The sequence below is a fragment of the Parus major genome, chromosome 11, assembly GCF_001522545.3.
Source record: "Parus major isolate Abel chromosome 11, Parus_major1.1, whole genome shotgun sequence".
NCBI classification, from domain to species: domain Eukaryota; kingdom Metazoa; phylum Chordata; class Aves; order Passeriformes; family Paridae; genus Parus; species Parus major.
Genome location: NC_031780.1, coordinates 15,357,946 through 15,381,685, shown reverse-complemented (window position 1 = coordinate 15,381,685; position 23,740 = coordinate 15,357,946). Strand labels below are relative to the sequence as shown.

General features: G+C 39.0%; 1 long non-coding RNA gene across 1 annotated transcript; it reads left to right on the top strand.

The window, feature by feature from the left end:
* Positions 1-5,728: 5,728 nt before the first annotated feature.
* LOC117245015 lies at positions 5,729-16,935 on the top strand. Its single transcript, XR_004499126.1, has 3 exons — positions 5,729-5,935; positions 13,048-13,148; positions 16,567-16,935. It is a non-coding gene; the product is annotated as an uncharacterized LOC117245015 (long non-coding RNA).
* The last annotated feature ends 6,805 nt before the right edge of the window (positions 16,936-23,740 follow it).

The following is a 23,740-nucleotide window of genomic DNA, read 5'->3' as shown; positions in this document are numbered from 1 at the left end:
AGGGGCTGTCACAGGGCGGCTCCTGGATGAGCAAACAGAGTTATTATCTGGGCATGGGTCCTAATCACAGAAGTTGTGTTAAGGAAAGCTTTCTGCTTTATCAGATAGACCTGTGTCTATTCATAGCATGGTGCTGGGGCTGAAGGAGAAAGAAATTCAGATCTGTAGGTGAAGAATCAGGAAATGCATCCATTTAGTTCTGATTTTAGGAAAAGTCAAATGACAGATACATATACACTTGGAAAGACTACATGTTTTATGACACTGAGAGTCTCAGAAGAGACTATTTGAACATTATAACTTTATGCCTAACTGTGGTGCTGTCAAGACAATGCACAATGTTTTCACATCTAAAATTTAACCACACTGTATTTATTGTTTTGCTCAAGAACATTAAAGGAATCTTATCTGTCAACATACAAGAGCAATGAATGAACAACTTAAATTACAAGAGTAAATTAAATGTCAACTTTATTTCACCAAAACAGGCTGTTCTTTTCTGTTAGCAGAGGTTATAACCACTGTCTTGAAATATTTGCTGTTGAAAAGTGATTGACAAGTGTGGACAGAAGTGTGTAAATGCAACAGGTTTTTAATTTACTTGATTACCATATTTATTACAAGCACACGGGTAAGTTTGGAAAAATAACTTCATTGTTGTATTGTGTTAGCTCAAATCCCCTGTATTCACTGTAGTTTCAAACTTTACTGCTCTCTCTGTTCTCATATTGGCCATGTTTTTGTAACTAGAGTATAGCTCTCTGTTTTATTTTATGCAAGTAAATCACTGAGACCCAGTAAAAATGTAAAAACCCCTAATAGATAAAAATGATATATACTTTTGGCTTGGAGTACATGATCTATTTCTCCAAAGTATTTTGAAGACCTCTTCAAATTCTGTGTGTGCTTGTAAATTGCCTGTTATTAAAATAACTCTTTTAGGTGTAACAAAAAAGAAAAAGAAGTTATAAAATAATGTACATATTGCTGTTGAAACCTCCCTCACCTGTATGTCTGCATTTGTTTGCTAGTCTTTCAGAAGAGAATTTCTTGGAGCAGGCTTTATACTGGGATTAGAGAATTATAGTTCTTAGGGAAGGTTCAGAAAGACATAACAGATAAGTGAAATGTTATTTCACAAGGTCTGCTTCCTTGTGTGGGATATTTCTCCTTGACGGGAACATATAAAAGTGTTTATCTAATGTATCCACACTGTGTATAGTGAAAGAAAAGGGAGTAACAGGTCTTTATCAAAACTATTCACGTGGAAGGGCATGATGTAGCATAAACCAAAGGAGGAGTTTATTTGTGGCAAAATTATGGGCATCTCTCATGCCTTTCATCTCCAACAAATGCACGTTCGCCTGTGTTGTGTTCATAAATGAGTGCTCTGCCTGCCTGGAATATGGACTCCTAGAACCAAACAACTTGAACTGGATGAAAAATGAGAGGGCTAAAAATTATGCTGCTGAAGCAAGGCAGTATTTATTCTTGTGGTCAGAGCTATATGAGAAAAACCCTCAATCTGCAATTTTCAATATATCTGTTCTGGGTGAAGATGAAAGAATTGCTAATTGAGTTTACAGTATGTAAGACTCTGGGCTATGTAAGGGTAGGTTATCATTACCTCTGTGTTGTCAGTTGTAAATCTATCTGCTTCTGTGGTCAAGAAAGTCTCTTCCCATAAAATGATGGTCCAGTATTTTTTGAGCCAAGATGTTCCCTCTCCAGCATATGTCAGAAATAGTGACATAAGACAGAAACTCTCATAATACTAGCCATGAACCAAAAGGAATGTGTCTTGTTAACAACTTTGGAAAGACTCAGTTCTCATTGTAACTGCCTTCTAGCAGCTACATGCAAGAGAGGATAAAAATTATAAAATATAACCATGATGTATTTTCCAGATGAAGCAATAGTTTATAATGATAGTCACTATAAAGTTAATTTTTACTTGAACAGAGCTGAGCTTAATGGTTTTCAATTATACTAATTTGAGTCATGGGTTTAGTTCATGTGGATTTTGCAACCCTTGGGTTTTGCTTTTATGTCTTCTCCCTTAAATGCTTGGCTTCTTTTTTTTGCATTATGGCCTTCCCATTCTCTTTTAGCAGGGAACATCAGGCAGTGATGGGATGGCTCCATCCCCTTCCATTTGCATCAGAATTTAATTTCTGTGAGGAAGAAGATTAAACATGTAATTTGAAAATAAGGTCTCATGTTCCAAATGGCTTTGTCATCCGGCACATGCTCAAGGAAGAATGTCCGAAAGTATGTCACCTTTCTCTGAAGGAGGATGAAATCTCTATTCCACCTAGGTTTACTAAAGCACTCTACATTGGCAAGGAATTAAACTCCTTATAAATGCATCAGTTTAAATTGGTTTGTGCTGAGGCCTCATCTGTAGTAAGTACGTTTTGGGATTTTTTACTTTAGACTATGGTTAGTGTGGTCACTGGCACCAAACTTCCCCATCCTGATTATATTTGGAGATGACTGAAAAACAGTTGTTGATTTGCACCTTTTACTTACATTGACTAATGGAGCACATCTGGTACACATCTGGTGGAGCTTCTGATTTTTTTAAAAATTTTTTTTTGGCCTACAAAAGGAATCTGGAATCAGGTCAAAAACCAGTTTTATTAACAAAGCCAACTACAATAAGAGGGAATAAATTCACCCAAAGCTGTACCACTGTTCTGGACTGAAAAGCTGGTGTAGGTACTGCCTCTGATCAGTGCCATGGCCATGTGTCTGAACAGAGGGTGAGAAATTCTCTGTTACATCTTCTGCCCATTATGCCTGTCTGTGTCACTTCTTTCTGATTTTTCATTTGTGTTTGTATTATAAATCCCATGTCCTTTCCTCACTGTCTTGTTTCTTTTTATTTTTTTCTAACTTCACCCCTGACCTCCCCCCAGTGGAGGCTGCTGCAGGCTGTGTCTGTGTTTCTGTTCAAGGGTGGAGTTGGTCAGTGATGGCCACAAACCCAATGGCCACTGTTTTTCAGAGTGTACATTGCATTAAAGACAACTGGGCACCTCTGGGGCTCCACCCATCATGAAATTTGAGGAATTGTGGTATTCATTTGCTGATTTAAATGATCTCAGTCTCAGCTTTCCTTTTTAGAAAGGAGATATTAAGGGGTATGGAAGTAAAAGAGAAAGGAGGAAAGTCAGTCTGCCCACACAGATGTGTCTGCAGAGGCATGATCACTGACTTTGTGTGAAGAGATTTTGGTTGCTGAAGCAAGGAGGTCTGGTTAAGATCTCTGGTCAGGGGTGTCTGCAAGTCTTAACTTCAGCCTTTGTCCTTGCATGTAACAAAAGCTTTCCACTGGCATAACAACATCTACTGCATACTTTCAAAATTAATTTGCTATTTAGTCTCATTTTTATTTCATGTTTCCTTAGAAGTATGCTTTTTGCCTCATAAAAAATGTTAATAAATTCTATCATTATAATTTGCTTTGATGGCGTATTTAAGGGTATGTCCTCATGGAATGTCTCTTGGAGAGATGATACCCTGGGAAGAATATGTCTAGAATGGACAGTACTGTCTGACCTCATTAGCCAGCAGTCCAGGGAGCAATTGCAAAAGACCTAGATTGAAGTAAAACCTTGTTTCTCTCCCAGACAGGCAGTAGATTGTGTGGCTGGGGTGTCACCTTGGTTGTGTCCTGCAGCTTTCAATCTGCAACACATGGACAAGCCTTGAACAGGCACTGTGTCAAGCAAATAGCGTCAGAGTTTGTCATGGGTGCCATGGTTTATTACTTTCTTGATGAAATGGGCATTTGTCCAGTAAGAACTTGAGTTGTACCTCTGAATTATTTTGCCTGAACTATTTAAGTTACCCTACCTGGTGCAAATCTGTGAATTTGTGCTACAAGGGAAAGGCTCCACGTCTACTTTTTATGTAACTGTAATATTCAATCCATGGTTGGCTAAAACATTAGATGTGTTCACTGACCTCTTTGACATCAATAAGAATATAGTATCTAAATCAGTTAAGATTCCATTTATTCGTATACATTAAATGCATTTTAATATCGACAAGAGAAGACAGGTCTTATCATTAAAGTGATCTTGGATGTAACGTTTTCAAATTGTTACCATAATAGTTCATGACATACTGGATCTGTTTTGAGTGCCATAAATCATAGAAACTGATTGGAAAGGAAAGAGCAGCAGTTAGAGAAGTATGAAAGAAAGAAATAATTTTAAAGAATAGGTTTAATATTTACTGTCAAAAAGAGGACAGGAATATGATACTTTTCAATTACTTTTTTGTTCGTTTCATGAGTTTATCTGAGTTTTATATTGATTAAATGTGGCAAAAGGTGGGATATTCTTTTGGGCTGCATATTCACCTATAGCTGAGAGCATATGGTAACTGTTGCTTTTATTTTGTGGAGAGATCTTTTTGTCGTAACCCAGATCATACTGTGTTTCCTGCAAAGATTTAGACTTGCTCTGTTTAAAATGTATATCATCTTTCTGATAAACAGTGTCTTTCAAAAGCACATTTCTTTTTGCTTGCAGCATTTCTTTGAATGATGTGGGTATTATAATCCAAAGCCAGTCCTATTTTCTTAAATATGATCTAACTTGTAATGCAGATCAATATATATCAATATAACCTTTAAGACAAACTCTGAATATCTGGCTTTGAACTTCAAGGGATCCTTTTTACTGGGTGAAAGAACAAGCCAAACAACTGGAATGTTATTAATACATTTTTCAGTATTTTTTGGCTAAAACTTAACTTGAACTACACAGAAAAAATGCTCTGATCATTTTAAATATTTATCTTGCTGTGTGAAGAAACCACAGTTAGCAAAGAGATTTGGGTTTTTGGTTGGCGCTTCATTGTGTTGTTTTTTTGTTTGTTTATTTTGTTTTTTTTTTGGTTTTTTTTAGTAGCTGAAGGCAATTATATCTTTATTGACCCTCTGTGTTCACCCCCTCCTTCAATGTCAGGTACTTGCTTATTATTATCAACATGACATCTCCTTTCTTTGAAAGGTTGTCCGTCACACTTTGAATCACCTCTCTCCATGGTTACATTTTCTAATCAGTTCACATGATTGAGCCTACATCAAGTGATGCTTTACTTAATTCCTTTCCGTTTGTATGGTGTGATTCTTGGAGGGACTCTCGTCAAAATTTTGGAGGGCCCTGTCAGTTTGAAAAGAACATGACCTTTAAATTGTATCAGTATGTTTGCTGGTGCATAAGGGAAAGGAAAAGGTTTGTAGTGATGGAAAACCACTCTAAAAATGAAAAGTAATTCTCTCAGAAGCAACATGCATAGGAAGTTAATTTGTTTATATTTAACTGATTTAAAAAAAAAGAACGAGGGGTACAGGTTCTTTGAGCAATAAGTGGTCTGAACAGCGTGTCCTTAAATTTGGCTTAGAAAATATTATCTATTGTTCTTTCTTTTCTGCATTTATAATAAAAGATAAAAGTAGAAATATTCAAATGCGACAGAATAAAGGTGTAATTCTTTGAAATTATCAAAGCTATTACTTTGCTGCATTTTCATAACTGTATCTGTGGCCATGCTATAATTAGTAATTGACAATGCTAATTATTGTACAGTCTGTCACTGACTAAAGTGGCAGAGTTAGATTTTATGTGGGTATAAATATGCATACATTTATGTGTGCGTGAGAGAATACTTCAAGTTAACACAGAATTTTGCATTGTGAATGCAGGCAGCCTGAAAACAAGGAAAATCCGTCTGGAATGCCTAACGTGGATTGCTGAGGAATATAATACAGACTCATGCTGCTGGAGCTGAGTAATGCTGGGAACATGATAAAGTTTTGCAACATTTGTTAAGTATACAAACTGTAGATGATCAAATACCCTGCACAACTGAATCAGGGATATTGACTGTTCTCACCTCCTTTCCTCTATGCTTTGAGGTAAATTACTCTTAAGTAGTTTTAACAAATTTTAAAATGCGTAATTTCACTGAAGCTGTTGAAGTCTGGTTTGCCATGTATTTATACATTATTATTACTTGATGTTGATGTCCAGAAAGTGTTTGCTGTCTAGCTTTTTTTTCTTTTTCTATATTTGGAGTGTTTTCAGTCACAGCACTACAGATTCTTTGGTATCTGATAAGGTATGAGGTCATTCTGAAAGTGTTCCCAAGGTCAGTAGAAGGATTTTTCTTTTCTTTGTGGATATGTCGTGCTCAAAAAATGTGTAGGAACTTGATTATCTTTGAACTTTTCACCCTTCTGTCAACTTTGTTGAAATGAGCCTGTGGGTTCAGAAGTTATAGGGTGGAGATGCACAGGCAGGGTGTGATCACACAGAATTGCTGTAGTGAAGGTGTTTGTGCTGCTCCCTTGTCACCCTAAGTCCCCTGCCACCTTCTTCCAGTTTAATAGTGTTCTCACTGAATCCTAAGAGGGACCTAGGCTTTCCTGCCAAAGATCTTGTTTTCTGGTACTGGATCTCATTCTTGCTTCAGGAAATCAACCCTCCTCGAGTCAAAAATCCAAGCTGACAGAGCTCTTCTTTTGGGTGTGGCTGGAAAGAGATGAACAGGTTAATCCTTACTGTGAGTTTGTGTTTAGACAGCTCTGTGTGAGAGTCAAATTCTGGCCTTTTTTGTCTTATTATCAGCTTAAGGAGTAGAAAAATGGACCCCAAAAGTTAATCACCTACTTTTTCACTCCTACCAAGGAGTGCCCCTGTGTCACTTGAGCTCCAGGCTGGAAGGCTCACAGGCTCTGCCCCTTTCAAACAGCAGCTGTGGGCAGGTCCTGGGCCTCCAGAGCTCACCTCTGAAATCTGCCCTGTCTCACTTTAATTATGCGGCATGTTTCACTTTCCTAATGATAGTGGCAAAGCTGTGGTTGTTTGCATCTAAAATTGAGGCTGTTCACAGAGTTCAGATTTGTAGGTTTTTGCAGAATTAAGGTGTGCCAACTTTGGTGCTGGAGTTGTGTAGTTCATGATACACAAATTACAGGTGGATGTGACACTTGGCAATTGCACACACACTATGCAGCATTAGATTTCCCTGTGCAAAATTTGGAAGGACATAGTTTGTGGATCTGAGAGACTAAAGGAGATGAAGGCAGCTGTAGCTGGGGTACAGGCATGCGTGTTATCTGCATTTCACAGAGGCATATTGCGTAGGATTTTATTTTAGCATTTTGTGCTAATTCGTATTTCATGATTCATTCATACATTTAACCCGTTAATGCAATTCTAACCTTTCCCTGATTGCTCAGATAAAAGCATTTCCTCTGTGTTTCAGAGAGTATGAAATAAGGTGGCAGAATGATAAATACCAATAGCGGATTTCTGGGTTGGTAGCAATACTCAGTAGCGTATAACATGGCTTTCACTTACACAAAGAAAGGTCATACATTTTCATCTGTGACGTATCATCGTTGGCTGAGACATGAACTTCACAAATATGTGAAGCCACTATATTCTACAGTTGTTTTCTCCTGGGCCACAACCTCTAGGTTTTAGTTACTGTAACTTGATGTAGCCCCAGGCTCCTGATATTGAGGACCAATGATACTTGGAATCTCCTACTGGAAATCTCCCTTTTGATAGGGTGCATTGCTTTTTAGGACATGTGAAACCTCAGAAATCCAGCAAATCATATTCTCTGTTTGAAACCAAAACCACACACCACAAATTAAAAACTAGAAATTAGGCCGTGACTGAAGCAAAGGACTTTTGGTTTTGAATGACAATGTCTGTTATTTTGTCCTACAGGAGGTGAGCATACATGGCATTAAATTTTTTCAAAGAGCAAATAGAACACAAATTCTGTGCAGCCTTAAAATACATTTTAGTCTGTTCTCCCTTTCTTCCTTAGGAAGTTGATAATAGAAACTGTGCATCATTTCAGGGTCTTGTGGTATGACCTCAAAACATTTGTTTGTTTGTTTACTTATTTATTTACCTCCTCTCCCTCCCTCCCACACATGTCCTTTTTGACTCCTGCTCTGGCTAATTGCTCTCCTCTTTCCCTGGAAAGAATAAAATTGTGTGTTTTAACACATTCCATTTCCTACAAGCTAAGGGGCTCCCATTGTAATGCTTTTCTCACTTTCCCTCTTACGGATATGTGAAATATAATTTCGTGTATTGGATTGTCTAGCACATGGAGTAATAGCCTATGTTCCTACAGCCTCATCAACTTGATTGGAATTTTCCACATGGAGTAAATGCAGAGTGGAACCCATAAAGAGCATCATGGGGACTAATCCCAGAGTTCCAAGCTGCTCCTGGCTTAATCACAGGCAGTATTCACTCAAAAGTCTCTCTTAAATTAATTGAGAGCGTTGCCTGAGAGGGGTTGAAAGATTGGGATCACTCTGAACAGCAGTGTAGTTGTTCTACTGTTAAAGGATGCCATGTCTTAAATATACTGGAAGTCATAAACACAGCATTATAATAAATTACAAAGCAGACTTTTGGAAGATTTGTTCTACCTTTCACAAAATGCTAATGTTTATTTTGCTTTCATTTCATCGCATTGTCTTTCATTTAAAAATTACAGCTTTACTACAGTGAGCTAATTTCATAATACTGTATTAACTTAATATTATATAAATTATGTTTGTCAGATTTGGGCATTGTTGTAGATGTACAAAGCCCAAATTTACTACCAAAGCTCTCCAAACACATGTATTCATAATTTGCTACAATGAACCATATGCCACAATATAGTATTAAGGAATTACACATTCTAATGCCAGGCACAAATCCTGCTGCTCTTTCTGCAACTGTTCTAGGTACAAATAGAAACAATATATTTCTAGCCTTTTTTCCCCCCTACATGCAATTATGAGCAAAAAATGTTACAGTGTGGGAATATTTTAGCCACCTGCACTTTGCTGTCTGACTAATTTTTAGCTGCGTGTTGCCTTTGAACATTATTGAAAATATGTGGAGATTGCAGCAGTTCCTGGGTATATTTTCTCTGCAGACTATTATAACTTTAGGCCTGGAAGGAAAAGGTAATAGAAATTGGCACAACGAATATTACAGAGTACGGAGAGCTACAGCTTTCTTTTAGTGGAGAATGGGAACGCTCCTGCCTAAGAGGTTTAATTGCAGCTGCCTGCAGTTTTGCATGTGGTGCTTTCCACTTGCAAGGTGTAAGATTCTGCAGTGTAACCTGGTTTATTCTCTCCATTCAAACAAAGAGCAGAAATGCGCTCTGTGAAGGGAAGGGGAGAGCTTGTGCAATTGTGGAACATCTATAGGTTTTTAAACACACACTGTCTAATCAGCCTCTGACAGATCCATTGTAAATCAAAGGTCTGGTAAGTGGGGATGCCAGAAATGTTTGATCTCATTCCAAGCCTTGAAACAACTTGCTTATTTTTTCTGCAGTTTGGCTCCTCACTAAAATAAAACATTGAGAGATGAATGTTCTGACAGGTCATTGTGTGTCAAACTGTCACTCTGTAATGGTTACATATTTCAGCTGGATTGAGGTGGTGGTGGTTGGGGGAGGTCTGCGAGAAAAAGAGGGAGAGAAAGAGACAAAGAATAACAAGATTTCTGCTCCTTCTTATGGCTGATCTTCATTTAAACCAAACACTTGTCATGTTCAGGGGAAGTTTTATAAATTTTTAATGATGTTGCGTACAACTGGTGCTTTGAAATTTGCTGTACTTTAATTTTTTCTTCGTTAGCAAAGGTTCGCTAATGCATTGAAGTGCTAAGAGCGTGTCCTAGGGATGCCATGATAATTGTGTTGTTAATAATATTGTGGCACTAGTAATGTTCTCCTGGTAATCAAGCCATGAGATTTTTTTTTAATATATTCAGTTATTACACCGCATCTCGTACAAATCATGTCAATTACAATTGCCAGTCTATGACAGTTAAAATAATTGTATACGTTTTCCAGAATTTTCTATTGGCTTGGCTAATCAAGCTAAAAAAAAAAAAATCAACACATTATTTGCATTAATTTTGTTTCTAGTCTATTTCTACTCCTAAATCATTTGTCCATCTACTTCAAAAGGCAGAACAGTAAGTATTTTAATAATAAATATACAAGCATATTCATACTGTAACATAATATAGGCATACTTCTGCAATAGTAACACAGGACATTTCCTAGGATTAATCTGTGTGTGTATATAGATATATATTTGCTAAAATTATGCTCATGTAGTGTGTGTGTACTCTATCAGAGATTTGTGAAGATAGATACTCTGAGGTGTTTATTTTCATGGGTTTGGAGTGTCTGTGTGTACACCTATGTAAAGATACCAGCCAGTCTGTAGACATTGATATTTTATACCTCCCTTAGAGATGATTGTGTGTTATTGCATTTGAATATTTATTTGTGTTTAAAAAATCAATTAAATAGTTGCCACCTGAAAGAGAGAGCAAGTTTGGTGTCCAAACATTAGCCTTCTGTAACGCTGGCATCTCCTGTCTAATGCTGTCGCTTTGTTTCTTAGAAAACAAGAGACAAACTGCAAAAACTGGCTCAGCATTCTGTCACCAGAACAGGAAACATCCCATTGTGTGGTTGAGAACCATGTCCTGGTGGGGAGGGGGAAATTTGAGCTTATTTTCTCTATAATAGATTTAATTTTACTTTTTCCCCCTTTTTTCTTTCATTTGTTTGTTTTTAAAATTATTATTTTTAAAAACAATGGGAACACATTGCACTCTCACTCCAAACTGTGAAACTATTGTTTCTTCTGCAAGAGGTTTGGTGTTTTTCAGGGTATATTTACAATAGCTACTAAATGAACACAACAGGGGTGCAGAGGAAACAGGGAGTCAGTGTATGGATTGCAAAAATACACAGAATGATAATATAATTTCCTTTCTCAGGGAGGTACAGCATGTCGAAGGAGTGGTGAAAATGAAACAGCAGAGAGGCGGATCAGTAGTACATGAGCACTAACCAAGTACAGCCAGGGGTAGTATATGAGAGGGAATAACAAGTAAGGGATGTAGTAATTACACGAGGCGGAATAACGAGTAGGCATGGAAGCATTTGAGAAATAACAAGTCAGCTGGCAGTGGTATTTGAGGAATGACAAGTGAACATGACAGTATTATTTGAGGAATAATAAGTGAGCTTGGTGATATTATTTGGAGAATAACAAGAAACCAGGGGTGCTTTCTCTAGGCACTTTCCCCCGCTGTTATCTTGTGAAGGAGGTGCACAAAAGAATAAGTGGTCACAGGTTGCAAGGGTCAAGGAAACAAAATGTTTTTTTATGCAATAAGCTTCTACTAAACATGGCCTGAACAAATCATCCCTCAAAATGTAGAATTTATTCCTCAACTTTGCCTGGAGGTAAAAGTGAAAAGAACAGATTTTTTTTTTTTTTTCCCCACTCCTCTGGCCCTGTGAGTCCTGACCATAGAGAATGGATGGCTTTAGAACTGTACCCAGACAGAAAAATCAATGCTTCATATCAGGAGGCTTCAGGGGTTAGACTCCCATGTTCATGTCAACAAGGCTATTGGTTTTCTTAATACTCCAAAGTTATCGTTTCCCCGCTGCAGGAACCTTCCACTGTGACTTGTGTGGTCACAGCTTAACAAAAGCACTTTCCCTTGGCCAACCACCAACTGGCAAAATGGCAAATGGCAAAAAAATTAATTGTTGATGAGGTCTATATTTTTCCAAGCCATGCCATTAACAAGCACATGGAAGTTAGCCTTTGCTGATGGGATTTGCTCTATAAAATGATACTGGTTTGTGTATGCTGTGGGGGTCACTACGGTTTCACTGATGTGATGATTCATGTTTTGAGCAAAACCATTACTGGGATAAAAATTAATAAGTATTGGGAAACTGGAATTAAAGAAGGTGGGCTTTTCTTCCTCCCCCTCCTCTCTGCCTTGGCTGGATATTCCTGCTATTTGTGTGGAGAGGCTGCTGCTTCCTCGGGACAGACTCTTCCAGGCTTGGTCGTGTCGCAGTTTTAATCTGAATGGGTCGGTTTGTTCTGCACTCATCACTTCTGTGTTAATCACTTCTCCCTTGTCAAGAAAGTCTTACAGTTTGTCAATAGAATTATGTTACATGAGGCTAAAATCATGTTGCTTCAAATAATACTTTTTGTCATCACAAGGTATTAAATGGACTACCTGAAAATGAGACCCTCTTTGAATCTTTGTCAATTTAATTAGTGTAACAACTATATTTGGCTTGTTGGGCAGGAAAAAGCCAACCTTATGAGCTCTAGGAGGGAAAACTGGCTACTGTACAGTTCCAGTATCATCCTGGTGTGCATGCAGAAAGCTGAGAGGCTTAAATGTTGCATCGGGTTAGAGGGGCATTTTGTGGTCTGGTTAATTTGATGGCTTCCCCCTCCTCCAACCCCCCTTTAAGTATGTTACTGATGCTTTTCTTTTTTTCCCCTGACTTTTTTTTTCTTTTCCTGTGCTGTCTTTAGTGACACAGTACTAACACTGAAAATGCTGGCGGCTACAGTGAGCATTGCTCACCCAGAGCAATCGGATGAAAAGGCAGTGCAGATGTAATTTGTTTTCAATGGCTGTTTCAAAAGAATAATTGTGGTGACATTGTGGGATCAATATTATAGATTTTTGTTTTCAAGTACACTGTATGTGTGGTGCTAAGGGGAGGCAGGAAATATAACACTGCAGTCTGAATACAATAAAAATGGATTGAGGTCTGTGGGTATTGTCGGCTGGTAGCCATCATGGGTTTGGAACATCATTGGTGGGATTACAGTGCCTGTCCTCTGGGCTGGGATTTCATTGTGAGTGCACACACACATTTGCTGCAGTTTTCCTCCTCAGCTCCTTAAGGGACCTGCTTACTGCACTTGTATAAACTCCCTGTGAATGAGGCTGCAAACGCCGCCGTGGCTCTCACCTCTAACAAGTGGCAGGATTGACAGGCTGGGGTTAAAGTTTGCTGCCACCTCCTCTAATTTGCTGCCCCATGCACAGGGTACTGCAGCAGAAGCTGGGGTGGGGAGGGGTGCATGGCACACCTAAGTGAGCATTTCAATTCTCCTCCTGTTCCCTGTCTCTCCAGGCCACCATGCTAGATAAAACTTCTTTAAAGCACCTGAGAGAGAGAGAGAAAGAACACCTCCAGAGAGCAGCCTGCTGATAGAACCTACTTCTAACAATATGGTGAGTGTCATTTTAAAATACCATGAGAAATATGATGTGGTGATCAAGGACTTCCTGCTTTAAGGGTTTCATGTATCAGGGTAACTAGACAAAAAATGTAGTTCCCAGGGTGAAAATTATATTAACAAAGAATTAGTAATAAAGCTGAATAAATGTAATGAGATGTGAAAGAGAGTGCATAGCACATTTTTTTTCTGTCTTTCATAATTAGGCCCTGAAAGAAATGGAAATTCAGACAAAACACCTTCCTCATTACCAATTTAAATATTACAAGTTAAAGCGTGTTGTTATTGGACAGCTGATTGTTTTGTTTCTTTATTCAAGAGGTAAAGATGCTCCCTTTGGTTCAGGTTTCTGTTTTAGAGGAAAGAATTTTGCACAATGGTTTTGGCTGATTTTCTTTTCAGCTGAGATAAAAATTTCAAATTTTCTCTCTGCCAGATTCTCCCCGTTCTCTCTTGGCTGAAATGATAGTTACCCAAACTCTGCTGACAGTCTGTGCACTACAGGGGTGGCCCAGAATCATCCTTTGTTATTCTCACAAGCCATTTATCATATTTATTAAATTACATAGATTCCTGCCATAAGTTGGAAAAACAGTATGTGCTTAATTTGGACCAATTAATTCCACAACAAATACACTCTCTCTTGGCCTCTTTTATAAACCAGAACATCAAACAGCTGTTCTCTTATCCCAGAAAAACTAGTATGCTACATTTTTAGTCAGCTTTTACTAGTGAATATTGGATTAAACAAGATAGCAGACACTTACAGAGATCTATTTCAACCAGTAAATCCTGGTAATTTATTAATGAATTAAAGCATCTAAAAGTAACTCTATTTCATGAAGTTTTTATTTCTGAATTTTATAAATCTTCAGGCTAACAATCAGTAATCTCCAGTTCTTTTCTGTGTCTCAGTGTTACGAGAATAAAACGCCTTTCTAATACCAAAATGTTACATGTTTCTATTTGAAAAACAAAATTTGCAAAACAGCATTGTGCTCTGAGGGCAGTTTCCAAGCTCCAACATTGGTTCCAGAACAACAGCTACCCTTGCACTGCCTGCTGTGGCTGTCCAGTCATCCCATCTTTGCCATGGCATCAACTCCTGTCCCGAGAATCTCTCTCCCTATTTATACCCTGGTGGGCTTTGTCAGAAGCTGAGGAAGGCACTGTGTGTTTGCAGATTATCCTAAGAGAAATAACACACAGGCCTGATGAGGAAAGGTCAGAAGAGCACTGAGCAGCTCATGAGTGCGATGTGCCCTGTGGGGGCTTCAGGGGCTCCACTCTGGCTCTGGCACAGAAGCTTGGTCTGTTTTATCTCTCTGTGTCTCCTCCTGGTTCTATCTTCTGATTCCTGCCCCATGATGAGAGGAGGTGACACATGTCTGGGAGTGGCACCATCAGCATCTCTGGATTGCTGGCAACTGGTGCAGCTTTGAGTTGAAGCGACCTCAAGTTGCACCTGGTCACAGACTAATGCAGATGTGCTTCCAAAACACATGGGTGGGGCAGGGGCTGTGGATTCGCTGCTTTAGGTACTGACTTGTCATTTTAAAAAGATTTTGAAATGCTGTACAAAGCCTTGAACTTGGAAAAGATAAAGGTTTAGCCAGCTACTGCAGAGCCTGTAGGAACAAGTGGGAGTAGCCTTTCCAGTCTTTGCTTTGAATTGCTTTTGGGTTTGTCTTTTTTGTTTTTGCAACCTCCAAGAGCAAAGGCCATTTGAAAGCAGCCCTGGGGTGTGTGTGAATGCTCTAGAAGAGGTGGGGGAGTCAGAACTATGGTTCACAACAGCTCTTTCTTCATGCTGCCTGAGAGAGACAGGTCTGCACAAATGGGATGCACAGGATGTCCAGGGATTACTCGGGACTGCCTCTCCCTAAAGGTAAGGAGGCAGCAGAGCAGGACATGGCACTCCCAGGCTGCTCCCTCAGGTCTGTACCCTGTCAGAACATGACTGGATGTATTGATCACGGTGTAAAACACAGATGCTGTCTTTGTGTTGGAGTTTAGTGATGGTTTGGTGCTCTAAAAGTTTGCCACTAGAGTGCTCCAGCTTCTATTGTCAAACCATTGAGGTACCTGAGGTGCTGCTAGAGTGATGGCTTGGGAAGGCCAACAAAACCTTGTATTTGAGGATTTCTTCCTCCCTGGTATACCAGGAGGAGCCTGGAATGGGTTTAACTCAACTCTGTGATATCTTTGTACTGATTGTAGTATTTCTGCCTGCAAAATCTGGCATCTAGATTGAGTACAGAGATCTTTGTTGCAATGAGCCTTTATCCATTTTGTCCAAAAGCCTTGCCTGCTTTTTCTCTCCCCATCCCTGGCTTCTACTATCCTTCCCCTTTTCCTTTGGTGCCCTTCACCATCACAATTTCTTTAGTAAATCCCAAAGTTGCTTGAGGCAAAGCTGACACACAGTAACTAAGGATCCTCACCTTGCCTCTTTTGCCTTCTGAAAAATAAAATAATGCAGAAAAACTATCCTCCCCCCAGTGCAATTTCTACAGACTTTTCCCATGTAATATATCTTTCAGTAGTTACCTGGTGTCTGTGCAGGGACATAGGTAGAGAATCTAAGTTTGGGAATCAAACCTGGATTTATGGAAAAGCATGCAGACCAAGTAAATGGCTTTGTAACTGGAATAAGTCAAGTTGCTATCTGCTGACTAGTAAAAAAATTGAGATAATGCAAAGTGTTTTCAGAAGAGCAGGTGATGTTGTTATCCTCCATTTCTTTAACCTGGTGTTCCCTTGCTTCTAGACCCAGGAGCTGAAAGGAAATATTTTTTTTACAAGGAGAATTTTTTAGACAAGTCAGATTACCTTAGCAAAATAAATATAAAATAATTGATTTTCATGTTCAGGCAAAGTACTTGGGAGAAAGCCAATGCTCTCTCTACCAAATTTTCCCTACCTGTGACCAGCCCTTAAAAACAACAATTTAAGAGCAATTTTGTATACAGTTAATGCAGACTATCAACACCTGTGAAACTATTCAATACAGGTACATGTATTCTTGATTGTAGGCAAAACTCTGCCTCAAAAATTTATGAGAGTAAATTATTTTGATGCCAGCTAACAGTTTATCACAGTAAAAATAATTAAAGAAATGGAGAAATAGAAAACGTTTAGAGCATTAGCAACAGACACGATGAAATATTCCCAAAGCTGACTCTGAAAATACTCTGTGCTCAAATACAGGAATTTAAAATAAAATGGTGAATGCTGCGTTAGTTTAAAACTCATGAAACTGATATTCCAAAACAAACTAAAGTTATGCAAATAATTATAATCTTTTGGTTATGTTATTGTATATCTATTGTATATATTTACCTTGTGCTCTTGTGAAAGTTATGCTGTGTGAAAAGAAAGGGTTTGTATGGATTTTCCTCTTGTGTCATTAGGACAAGGCTTTGTTGGATGTCACTGGCAGAGAGATCAGGAGCTTAAGATGATCTTAATGGCCACAGCAGGTGCGTGTTCTTCTCTTTCCTCCAAACTTGTGTGAGCAGGGGAAGTTCCAGCACAGACCCTGCACAGCTGATAGAATATGTGGGCTAATCCAACAGCTACAGCTGTGCAACAACAGAACAAATAAAGGATTTGGAGAGTCACCCAGCTCCAGAAAAATTGAGTGTTTACCATCACAGGAAATAGACTTTCATAGTTATTTTTCATGGCCAACATTACTTCTTGAGAGTCATCATATTTTATGAAAACTTTTATTAGCGTTTCCGAATGACCTTACCCCCATTGTGTTTTTATCAGTCCCAAGAGCCATAACCTTTTTAAAATATTTTTTATCATTATAAACACAATAAAGTAAGCTGTCTTGCACATAGATTTGTAGATCTCATTAGAGATACTTTTAAAAAAGGTACTCCATCTCTTGGGAAGATAATGACAAGTAGTAATCTTGGCATGCAAAGTTTTCAGACAGGAACAGAGTGTTGAAATAGATTGTTTAATCTTTCCAGGACTGTTTTGGAGTGGATGTACTTTTTAATTGCACTTTTGCAGAGTATTATGATTTGAGTGGGGGAAAGACAAGGGCAGCTGAAAACAAATGCTGTGGCAATATCAGATGGTATTCCAGGTGAAAAAATAGCTAAGTATTTGCTTAAGATTTCAAGTGTTATCAAAGTCAAACAAGAAAAATGGCAGTTTTAAAACTCATTAAAGTTAACATTTGTCTGTATTGTAAATTAGGTATATTCCCTAGGGTAGTTAACAGCTTTGGTGGCACAAGATGGGGATAATTTTTCAGATCTACTGTTTCCAGTGGGGCAGTGTCCTAAGGCTTTGCTTTAAATGGCCTTTTTATGCAGTAGGATAATGGGCAGTTTGTGCATTGCTAAATCAGCCCTATTTTGTTAGGAATGTTACAGTCAGAGAGCTCACAATTTGTCAGAGGAAATGCAGAACATCTCTACAGGAGTCTGTTTAAGAGGACATCATTTCTCGATAAGCTCTTGCTTAGGTCAACATGCAGCACTGCTCTTCCACTATTCCCCTGTTGCTTCTGCCACACGGGAATTCTCTGATTTATTAGGATTGCACAAGTCATGTCCTCTGCCTGACTGAAGCCACAATGTGGAAATTTTCTCCTCCCTCCCCCTTTTGAAAAGGAAATGTAGAAGGTTACTGGAAAGGCCTCACAAAGTATTTCTGAGGGGATGGTTTTGAGGAAGGGAAATGCCCGGATGCTGCGCGGGATCTCTGTGCCACAGCTGCATGGCACAAATACATCAGGACTAGCATCCTTTTAGAGAGTGTGCTGGGTGAGAGGCCTGACTGTATTACTGTTATCAAACCACTGTAAAATGTTTGTGATGATGTGCAAAGGCAGAACAAGAAGATTATGAACCTAGTGAATGTAATACAAAAACATCTGGTGAGTAATGGCATTAGAGGTTTTTTTTTACCAGAGCATACAAAACCCTCAAACATCATCAGAAAAATACAGAAATCAAAGTGAGTTTCAGTGGTGGGTACTTCAAATGTATGTCCTGTCAACTTTTAATTACATTTAAAATTGTAGAGACATTTCTCCTGTGGTACTGGCTTAATGAACAGTGATTCCTTAGTCAAATGTGTTTTAAAAACTGTGTGCAACCCAGTGTTGTGTTAATTTCCCGTTTGATAAAGGTGCTAATACTCTGTCATTCAGGTTGCTATTACTAAGAAATTTTTGGTTTGTTTCAGCATTGTGATATTTTAAACTCAATGCAGCCAAGGACATTTTTAATGAAAAGAAAAAAAAGTGATGAAAAGCCTTAGTAATTTTGTGTTTGATGCCAATTGTAATATGAGAAGTGCAGAAAATATTTTGAAGGGGTCAGAGCTATTCGTCTTTATTGTTTTTCTTTTTTTTTCCTCCTGTAACACAGAATTTAACTGTCTGCAGGCATTTAAGCCCAGAATATTCTACCTTCTCTGCAAAGAGATAAAACATTAGAGTTTCTCTTGAAAGACATCTTGGGTGGCTGTGAATAACCTTGCCTACAACAGAAGTAACTCCATTTTTCTGATTCAGGGGCTCATTTGTTATGGTTTCTTTTCCCCACTTTTCAAACTGCTGTTTAGCACCCTTCACCTTTTTTTTTTTAAAATGTGTGAGTAGAAGTTTGTGCAGGCTTCATGGATTTGCATGAGCCATAAAAAGACCTTTCCTTCTTTGTAGCACTTTATGGTTGATCCTTGAAGGGCTGGAATGATCAAATGAAGCAGGGGTGCTTCATTTGGAGCTGGTAGCAAGGCAAAATCAAGAAGAATCCCTTAATGTGACTTGTTCTATCTGCTGTCTGCAAGGAAACATTTCTGCAAGTGCTGAACCTGGAAATCAGAGGACATTAGTTACCCACAAGGAAATCTGTGAGCAGTGTGCTCGAGCAGAGGGCAGGGCTGGGCAGTGGGATGTTGCACCATGGGCTGTGCCATGGTGCACAGTACGAGTGGGTATTCCCAAACCAGGGCTGAGTGCAGTGATTAACAGCACAAGTGCCTTCTGCTGGCACTGCAGTGCTGGGGCTGCACTTCAGTTTGATATATAGGTAGCTAAAGCAGTGTGATTAGACTGTGCAAATTAAATTGATGTAACATCATATAAGCATTGCCTGGAGAAGAAAGAATTTGATTTTCAGAAATACTGGATACTTGCAAAGTTCAGCTGGCTAAGGATTGCTTTGAAAAAATTGAATCCTTGGTGTGGAGCCTTTGCTTAGCCAATGAAAAGGAACTGATTTTTAATGTAAAGAATAGGGAAAAAAAATTAAAAAAAATATAAGAAATTATGAGAAATAGAGAAAAAATCTCAAAATAATATTTATACACAGGCAAATTCTATGAAATAGAATAAGAACACATGTCAGCTAATACCCAGAGGAAAATTCACTTTATTAAAGTGGTTGTAGCAATTTTGTGTAAGTGTTACATGAACATATAGAAAGTTTATATTATCTTAGGAAACTTGTCACTGTAAAATCATTGCTTGATGTTCAGTTATTTTTAGTTTACTGTCACATACAAAATTCTTCTGATAGCCACTATTAATTTTTTAGAGTATTACAAAGGACACTATCTACACTCCCTTCTAAAAGCCTTAAAAGAAAGAAAAAGTACAAGTACTTTCCCCCAGCAATCAGCTCTCGAGGCTGCAGTTAGGGAACTAACATTTTTATATATCATCAACTTCTGTAAAATCATAGTTTCCATTAAATATATCTAGTTTTTTGTGGGTTTTTGCCTGTACTTTTGGTAGGGAAATGTTTCAGATTCAGATTGCTCTTAGGTCATCAAGGTAAAAGATACAGACTTACCTCATTTGAAATTAATTAATGAATTGTTAACTCTGTAACCTAATGATGATATTAAATTGACACTATCCTTTTTATGTCATATTGTGTCCTTTTTGCAGAATCAGCCAGATACTTTAGTATCTATTCTTTAATAATGCAGCTCAGCCTCCAGGAGTTGGGAAAGACAAATGTCTTGTCTTCAGAAATTCAGTAAAACTAAACCTTTTATTGAGAGCTTTTTAGAAGCCCCCTTTTTACATGGCCTGAGTAGATCACCCTCCTTTTCAGGAAAATACAAGCTGAAAATAATACACATTTCAGCAAACAATATATATTGTTTGCAGAATATACCTCCTATTTTATGTTTGTTTCATCTTTTAGGACTGTGTTAATGAAGTTTGGCAATCTTTCAGATTTACTATGCCTTCATTACTGAATATATTATTAGGCCATAAAGAATCTTTTTTATGCCCAAAAGACATTGGATACAAGCAAAGGAACAGTAGAAGTGCCTTTACTGAGAGGTGACATGAGCTCTACCTGCTCTAAATGCAAGTTGAAATTTGGGCTGTTGGAAGAGTGTGGTCAGTGAGGGGAAACAGCTTTAGGTCACTGAGCTCAGCTGTGGAGCCTCCACAAAATGTGCTCTGTGTTCACACTTGGTGTGTTGTACAAAGGGTGGACAGGGACTCTAGAAGACATCTTAGATACACACAGAGAGAAATGACAAGTGTTAATGCCCAAATCATTCAATTTCAAAGGAACAACCCATCTGCACAACTTGGGAAACCCCTAAGTATACACAGAGTATTTAGGAATTCTGCTTTAGTAAAAATAAAAAAAAAAAAGAGATTGGTGTGTAAAAAAAAGTTTATCTCAATTTAACAGCACTGGAAGTAAAGCTGAAAAAAGAAATGGGCAAGCAGAAGGTGTCAGATCACTCATGATGTGGTTGTACATTCCTCCACGAGTGGTGTAAACACTTTTTAAAATTTTATTTTCAGTCGCATACGGTATAAAGTATTCTAGTGAGCTCAAGAGGATGGCTTGAATCAGGCACTGATTCTGAGCCCAGAGGGAGAGTCATTCCCTTCCTGTGCTCCTGCCTGACCTTGTATTCTCTGCACTGCTGGTAGGCAGCTCTGAGAGCTGCCAGTAGTGCCGATGACTCCGCTGAGCTGGAGGGGGCAGGGGGGAAGAAATGCAGCACTGAGCTGTTCTGCTGCCTTTTTACTCCTGACACACCCCATATGCTGAGATGGTGGGTGGCACTAGGAGAGCTGGCACGTTTGCAGCACTGCGTTCCCCGTGCCAGGGGAGTAATCTGTTGGCTGGTTAAATCTCATTTCTGATTCATCTCTTCTTCCTAAGCAGCGCTAAGAGGCGAGATCCTGACAGAAAACCCAGCTCTTGGAGTGTGTGATAGTGCAGTCTAGAGGAGACTCTGAAGTTTGTGCCTTGAAACTCTGTTTTGAATACTGATTTTAATATATTTAGAATAACCCCCAAACTCTAGACTTTCTAGAACTGCTGTGCAGTAGCAATTTTTATGGAAATAATAAAGCTGTTTGCCCTTGTTAGGTTTTTAGATATGCACATGCACGGGAAAATTCACTACACCAGAAGATTCAAGAAGGCAAATCAAAGCAGAAACAAAAAAACCTTATTTTCTCTGTTAATAACATTGCTTGTTAAACAGAAGTTGGCATAGAATCCCGGTGTGAAATTGCCAAGAAAAGATTGTTAATTTGGCATAAGCTTTAAGTAGTTTCATTCAGTATCACATGAAAATGAGTAGAATTATATGTGTGTTTGTACTGCGCACTGCTAGTGAAAAGGAGGATTTGCAACACAAGGAAAATAGGTGTGCACCATCAGGGGGAGTTCCTGTTCGTTTGACAACCCCAGGACTTGGCAAACAAATGCAGCAAACTTGGAGGCAAGCAGCAGAGAAAACATCCTGCAATGTTTTGCTGGAAGAAGCAAAATAGAGCAGAATCAATCATCTTTTCAATGAGAGCTTGAGGTGACTTGGGCCCTGCTCTCGGCTCTGCAGAGGACTTGGACACCTTTCTCTGTGACATGCAGAAGACTTTCCTTCCAGCAGGATTGGTACAGGAACTCTTTTACAAGCGAGCCCTCCATCTGCTGGGGCTGCTTTCCCCTCGGTGGAGCTCCAGAGGCTGCTGCAAAGGGAGTGGTCCTCGGTGCCTTGGGGCAAGCATGTCTGCTCCTCATGTGCCAAACTCTTCTTGTCAGCTTTAGCAGGCAGCTCAACAAAGCTGCAAAACTGGAGACAGGGGGAACACCCTTCAACAGCAGTTATTAATTGACTTTTTGCCTTATTGTAATGCTGTAAGTATCTAGAGGTATTTGTCTTCCAAATATCTAAATTTCCATCCAAATATCTAAATTTTCCTTTCTTTGTGGCTGTCTGTGGATGAAACAGAACCCCACTGGCAATAGTGTAGAGTTTCTGCTCAGTTCAGCTTGAATGTGTACAAGGCTGGCTCTTTACACCTACCTTTTATATGAGGGGTCAAACCAGAGTAATACCAGGAAAAACATGGAATAAAATCTGAAATCCACTGAAAGCAGTTTGATTTTTCAGTGCTGGATTCGTTTGGAGTAGGATTTTAGCTGAAGTTAGCTGGAGGTAGGATCTTTTTTGTAGCAGATTCCTGGTGCTGAAATATCTTTCTTCACACCTGGAATAAGGCTACTGATAGCACAGGAGCTTGCAACAGCATTTAATGGATGGCAAAAGTAAAAGCCATCCAAATTAAAAGAAAAAAGAAATAAATAAAAGGACTGCCTTAATCATCTCCAGTATTGTTCCTGGTGTGACAGGTCTTCTTCATTCTGCAGAGCAGTGCAGCTGCTCTGCAAGGGCACCTCTGGCTTTGGGGGAAGTCTCTTCCTCCTGCTGTTGGAAGCTTCCATTCTCCTGCATTATTGGCCCCCTGGCCCTCTGTGTGTCCTGGTGGAGGAGATTTTGGCTGAGGGCTGGGCCTCCACTGCAGATTGTGCTTGGAATGAGCTGTCTAATTCCTCCTCAGCCTTTCTGGTGCTGTGCAGCCTTCCCAGCACCTCCTGCAGCTCAGCCACCTGCTGCAGGGCCCTTCCCCAGGCTCACCTTCTGCAGGCAAAGCTCCAGGCTCTTCCTACATCCTCTCCCTTCAGCATCGCACTGGGAGTATTGGCCACTGCCAGAGTGGATGGTGCTCTTAAATGGTAAACTCTAATTATTCTTCATTCACTATCAAACACATTAATTTAAAAACAAAAATCTTCCATTGGTAATGAAGTGGAGCAGCTGCAAAACAAATTTTTGTTTTTTCACATGTGTGACAACTGGTGGTGGAGCAGCAGAGAGGAGAATTGTAAATTATAGTCTCCTAAAGCACTCCAAAAGGATTTATTAAACCATGTCAGTCAGAACCAGAAAGTGGAGTTGTAAGAGCTGTGGTTTTGTATAAGAGGAAAATTCTGTTGGTGTAAGAGTTGTTGCTTTTTTCTTAAGAGCTGGAAGCATGAGTAGACTGAAGTCTTGTTTTGGGTAAAGAGAAATCAACAGTTTGTACCAAAAGTGTTCTGAAGATACGGAGAAGTACTGAGTATTTTTGTTTAATATTTCAATCATTTTTGAGTGGGGAAGCAGTACAGCAAAGGCAGATGGTCTGTTTGATCCTAGTTTTGTGGTAGGAATGCTTTTTTGGTACCTTCCTGCAGACTGGTATATGTAGCATCCAGGCTGGAAACACAGGGTGAGATAATGGAA